At 37.1% G+C, this 6,256-nt stretch overlaps 2 long non-coding RNA genes across 2 annotated transcripts; both read right to left on the reverse strand.

The window, feature by feature from the left end:
• Positions 1–523: 523 nt before the first annotated feature.
• LOC114545090 lies at positions 524–1,107 on the reverse strand. Its single transcript, XR_003690824.1, has 3 exons — positions 1,067–1,107; positions 707–842; positions 524–557 (listed from the first exon to the last, which is right to left on the reverse strand). It is a non-coding gene; the product is annotated as an uncharacterized LOC114545090 (long non-coding RNA).
• A 227-nt stretch (positions 1,108–1,334) lies between these two features.
• On the reverse strand, positions 1,335–1,776 carry LOC114545091. Its single transcript, XR_003690825.1, has 3 exons — positions 1,737–1,776; positions 1,461–1,536; positions 1,335–1,378 (listed from the first exon to the last, which is right to left on the reverse strand). It is a non-coding gene; the product is annotated as an uncharacterized LOC114545091 (long non-coding RNA).
• Between the last annotated feature and the right edge of the window lie 4,480 nt (positions 1,777–6,256).

Consider the following 6,256-nt stretch of genomic DNA (forward strand, 5'->3'; position numbering starts at 1 on the left):
CGGTCGGTTTTATCATTTTTTCTGCTTTTTCTATCATTTCTTTATCCTACAAAAGACAAAAAAACTTGTTAAATCGTGGATCAATCTAACACTTTTAAAAGCTTTTCTCCTAACTGAACTAATTTTATTTATACCGTATAGTTCTCAGTTCTAAATTGTCCTTCATGGAGGTCCAGTAGGGGTCATCCCGTATTGATGCAGTGTTACTACAGGAGGAAACCTGAACTAAACTGACTTCATTTATGCTGGATAGCTGTATCAGTTCTAAACTTCAACCAAACTAATTCTAACAATTCGAAAAAGCTGGGACTTCAGACGAAAAAGTTCAGCCGATTTTGAAAAATCTTAGATGCGGGGTGTTATAAGGCGGTTAGTAATTTCATCATCACCTTCATCCAAGCATGTTCCAGAGCTTCTGAAACCGTGATGCATTTTCTGTGACCAACAGTAAGCAGTTTTGTTATAAGATCCCTAGCTTCACTGCTAACATTCTTCCAGAGGTTGTTCGGAAATTTATACGACCCTTTGACTTGTTTCTCCAATGGGTTATTTGCCTGCTTTGAAAATAAAGAAGATCCGGAAAGTCTAAAAGACGTTAACTTTTCATTGACGTACTCCAATTTTGAAATGAGGTTAAGCTACCTCCAGCTTCATTACAAATCGTGTTCACTACGTGAATTTGAGTAAACTGAAGTATATGGCATACCAAACATATAGTATAACTCCCAGGCTCCAGCAGTCACACGATTTCTTGTAGGATCGTTCTTCAGGCTACGGGATTAACATTTTGGTAGCGAGGTAACTTGGTGTACCACAGAGTGTTTCCATATAGGAGTTCTGATCTAAAAAATTATTTGTTATCATTGAGATGTAACAATGAGAAATAACTGAACCTAAAACGTTTGCAGAATGCGCTCTGCTTTCGTAAAATGAAATCACGGAAAAAAATCGGAATTGAGATTATAGTGACTTCCAGGATTTGCTGGCAATGGTCACATCGAATGGTTTCTTCAAAGACAATTTAAAGGGCAATTTAAACACAAGTTCAATACACAACGACACAAACCTTTATAAGCGTTTCATCATACGAGGAACACAATAAAACATTTTCTGGCTAAAGAGAGAAAAAGTTAATTATGGTCGTTAAAGTTTAGGATATAAAGACAGTAGTGATAAATAAATTAGGGCGTGCTTACCTTCCAATCCCTGTTAGTGATGCCATTTTCATGTAAATGCTAAAAATACGAAACAGTATGAATAAAGTTAGTTTAGTTCAGGCTCCTGCAGTAACACTGGATCAATAACAGATGATCCTTAGCTTGGTGTCATTAAAAGCTCCAATCTCTTCGTGATATTTTCCATAAACTTTAGTCATCGCCTGTGAATGAAATATTCCAATTTGTTTAATTCATTCTTCGAAGGCTACACATGGCTACATTCCCGCTAAACGACATCCTCACCTGAAGGCACATTGCTTTCATAGTTGGTTTAGTTGTCAATAGGAATCAGTGATACAGATCGTTAGACAACTCGAGCCTGAAAACAAAATAGAAAAGTCGATCGAATCTTGAATGGTTTCATCCATGATTCTATACTTCTCTACTACATTCTGCAGGACAAATAACATTGCGTGAACTGTGCAGCAATATAGAGAATAGGGGGAAGCCAGACAGAAAAGCACATGGAAAGTAGTTTGAATATTTGCAAACCCTGATAGATAAATGTCGTGGACTCACACATTTGTTATCGGCGTCTCCTCGTCGTTTTGTTCCAACAAGACTCTCAAATAATAGTCACCTGATAGCAGAGATACGTTACTGAGTTTGATTCCTATCGAGGAATAAGGGGGGGACGCTTTATGAAGAACTGTTAAAAAGCTAGAGCAGTTAGGCTTATCACTAACCTGTTTCAGTTCATCAGCTAAACATTCATACAGGACTTCAAACTAAAGGTGATTCCAAAAGACAACGTAGTTTCCACTCAGATCTTTTTCCATTGCAAATGCGTGCAAATCAGATTCGAGTGCCCCAGAAGTTCCTCTCGCGTCTGTCACATTGAAAACATAAGAAATTGTTTCATACTCTTTTACGAGAACAGTTTAGAGAAAGAGGTCAGGACTATTGAATTTGTCTTGTTATACTCATAGCGACAGGAAATCCTCCATTACATTTCCATATCCTATATTTTCAACGGAAACTAACCTTAACTTCGAGACTCACCTTGTAATTCCAAATCAGGTTGTACGCTGTCAGATCTTGACTGAATCTGTAAAAAAGATCCGCTTAAATATCATTGCTTTTTCATCTTTCAAACGACTAGAACATTTTCCCATTTTCTTAATATGAACACTTACTTGTAATAAAAAAACTGGATTTAAATTCTCACATCTTTCCTGGATTTGAATCCTATTTTTGTCCTCCAATGCGAGAGATATCCTTCAAGTTGATTCCTCAACGTTCCCCTCGTTTTTCCAGAGCTCTAAGACACAAGTATAGCACGTGAAATAACAGGCTTATACGTACATGCAAGCATGCATTATGAAATTTTGGAACACGATTGTTGATTTAAAACGTACTTCTGCAAGCTTTACATTGTCACGAATTGATAAACGATCTTCTTCAGTCTCTGGTGGCTGAAGGAAAGATAAAAACTTTCCAACAAAATTGTTTCTTTACAAAAAGGTTTTACACTTCTGAATGAATTACCATTTAATTATTTCCTCAGTGGGGCAGTTGGCACAGTTTAAGGATGAATGATGGAGTTTAGTTACCAAAGCAGTTGATACCACTTAGTCATGAATACGATTGGTTAGTCAGAATCACCTCAATGGGTTTATGTAAATAATGGCCCTCGCAAAAAAGTTTTCAAAGATTTCTTACTTCGTCAGGGCTTTCAAGGTAATAGAGCAAACCAGCAGGCTGTGAAAATCGTATTCAAATTTATTACATAATTGTTTATGAACCAAAAATTATGAACAGGAAATCTCGCATTTAAACTTTCTTGTATATTTTAGACATTAAAAACTATAACTACTTTAATACGAACATTATTCTCGCAAGTAATGCCATTGCTGTTGGATGATGCTATGCCAACAATAATGATTATAAATTACTTATGGAGTATGCTTGTTAGTCTCAATTGAACTATTTACAGATGGCTAGTATATAGAGGATTATAAAATCACAAGTTTTAAGATGAATCTGAGAATGTTGCTAAAATACAACTCAGGTCCTGCGGATGGAATAGAGGCTATACCTCTGCAACAATTTGTTAATTTATCACACTAATTCGCACCTGTTCAATAGCGAACGTCTATCAGTGCTTTGCGTAAACATGGCCATGCGTAAGCGTTTTGGTAGAGCGCCCTCGGCAAGCGCCAGAACTTGTATTTTTGCCGCGGTTTCTTCATCAGCTTCCTAAAGTGAAGTTCTAACTAAATATTAACAGATGATTTTAGGCACTTCACACGATGCAGGAATATTCTTGAGGTTTTAAAGGGTCTTAATTTCGAGTGGTATTATACGCACTTCAAATTCAAGCAGGGAACAGTTGATGGAAAAATGAGTCAACTGTACGTCCTCAGTGACAAGAGCATTGCACCGGCATCGCAAAAGCGTAGGTTCGATTCCTGCCGGAGGATCTATAGTTCACTCATTTTTCCGTCATCTGTTCCTGGCTTGATTTGAAGTGTGTATAATACCTCTCAAAATTAAGACCCTTTAAAACCTCTTAAATATCAACTGAACTAATATGTACATTCATCACGGCTAAAAAAATGCAGAGCGTTATAAATGACGTTCGTCAAAGGCAGAAAATTCTCAATGGATGAATGAATGAATAAAACGTACCTCGATTATCGCCTTCAGAACCATGCCAGCACCTTTCACAATTGTTGTCGACGGATGCTGAAATTGTTGAGGAACGAATTCAAAACCACGATTGGTAAGAACCATTAGCGGGGCAATAGTAAAACATACATAAGCGAAGAAATGGTAAAATTGGTACTATTATTTAGTTTTGTCGTAAACCTACCTGGAACAATCGATAAATGCAATGACCCATTTCTAGACAAACAAATAACAGACTTCATGAGTTGCTCCTATGCATGGGTCAAGCTAGTGGACGTGGTAAACTTCACCAAAAAGGTAAAGAGAGAAAGGCTATTTAATCAACTCTCAACCTCAGTCAAAGAGCCATAAACTGAAGACAAGTTGAATGAAAAGCTCCTCAAATTTCTTTGTAGCATACCTGCAACTTTCTCCAGTAATTTCCCAAACTGTTCATCATCTGTTGTCTCACTAAGAGGAATATGCAATAGTCGATTTATTGTAACAGACTACATGAGTTGATTCAAAATATTGGAAGCAATCACACCTTACTATTAGTTTAACATGAATGTCCAACTTCACCCCCGTATTATTTTAATATATTGCAAAGCAACTAGAACAAACCTGTAAGGAGGACACAGAGCAAACGTCAGAAAATCAAGCAATCCACTTATAACTAAAACCCCAGTAGAACGAATATAGAAGAAAAGTTTTCATGGTTAATCTATTTCTTGTGTTTAGTTAGAAAGGTAGTTCAAATTAGAAAGGCAGTTGCTACGAATCACTTGCTGGGTTTTGCAAGGGAATTTCTCTTCCAAAACAAAGCTATATACATACAAGAGGGATGGAAAAATAAAATGCAAGGGTTCAGCATAGATTATAGGCAACCAACACCGCACATCTTACAACATTTATCGTGAGAATTTCCAACAAACTGCTTAGAAATTTTTCAGAGGATAACAAAGAGCTTTTGTTTATCTGTTCTTGTCGAATGTCATAGTTATCGTGCGTTGGCTATATAAAAAAACAGAATTGGTTTCGATAAAATTGGATCCTGTTAACATTCAGATTTCAAAGTTGGCTGAGTTTATGTGGATTGCAAGTTAAAGGGGTAACACTAATGACAGTGACAGATTTGGCAACATATTACCAGGAAATTCATCGTTAAAGTGTTGGCGCTTTCCTTTATACGGAAAAAACGGCCAGACCGGTCCTATTGTTGATCTCGGTACAGACAGATTACTGGTATTTTAGAGTGTTTCAAGAACTCTGCGTTCAAGTATATCGTTACTTGCATCTGTCTAGCTCGGAAATTTCGCAACTATATTCTTAACGAAATACTCTATTTTAAATTTAAATATGACCGGTCTGACCATTTTGGCCGCTTAAAGGAAAGCCCTCTCTTTACCTGCATCAGAGCACACAGTATGTCGACAGCGGCGTGAGTCACGGCTTCATTATTCCTCTTCAAAGCTTTCACAGTTTTCACACCAACCTTCTCATAGAAGCTGTAAAAACAAAACAGAAACACGGTCTAGAGAAAGTGAGCTGGTTGAGTAAACAGCGTGTGTTATGGTTAAAGATAAACGTTTCTCACCTAGTGAGCGTTGTGAAACCTGCTTTGGATCCAACCTAATGTCTCAAAGCGTGAAACAGTGCTTCGAGATCTTTATCTGATATTTTGTTTTTGGTCTCCTGCAAATAGACGAAACATTTTAACTATTTTATGTATATATTGAATACCTGTGAAGGTAATAGCAGTCAGAATATGTATATTTTAGGGGTGAACACTAAATATATTTATTGGCAAAGATATATACCTTCGTGAGCAATGAGCATTGTGATGGCATTAATGATAAGTCTTTCTTTATTCTCCGGGAAAAGTCCTTACAAAATATTTAAAATCGTTTGAAATATATATTGGAGTTTAAAAGACTTAATATTCCAGCCGTACTTCTGGCGAGAAAATTTCAAATCTACCATTTCATGGATTCGGACCCAGTCAACTCAGCAACCAGAGTTACCGCAGCGTAGTCCCTAGGCCTCTTAACGTTCCTTATACGCGGCGAGGCGGGAACTGAGAGGCCTAGAACAAAATGTTTTGTATTTTGGCTAAAGTGGGGACTTTTTGTCCCCACTTTCTGTATTGAGGTCAGTTTACGATCCACGACGCGGTTAACTGGCCTTGTTCGACGTCGCTAGTCAAATATTTGCTTGAAATAACCTACGGGATATTAATTATACTGTCAGGACTTCGAAATATTCATACAAACGTTTCAATGTCATTTGCTGTCGACGCTATCGACTATCAAGTAAACTCGAGTCCATACGTACATGGTTATGATTATAATAAGCTTCAATCTGCCAATTTTAAATTATTCTCCCTTCCCCTTTTTAACGATTATTGTTGTAAATCTAGGTCAAAACTA

Source organism: Dendronephthya gigantea, unplaced genomic scaffold, assembly GCF_004324835.1.
Source record: "Dendronephthya gigantea isolate DGI-Jeju-01 unplaced genomic scaffold, DenGig_1.0 001175F, whole genome shotgun sequence".
Lineage (NCBI taxonomy): Eukaryota > Metazoa > Cnidaria > Anthozoa > Malacalcyonacea > Nephtheidae > Dendronephthya > Dendronephthya gigantea.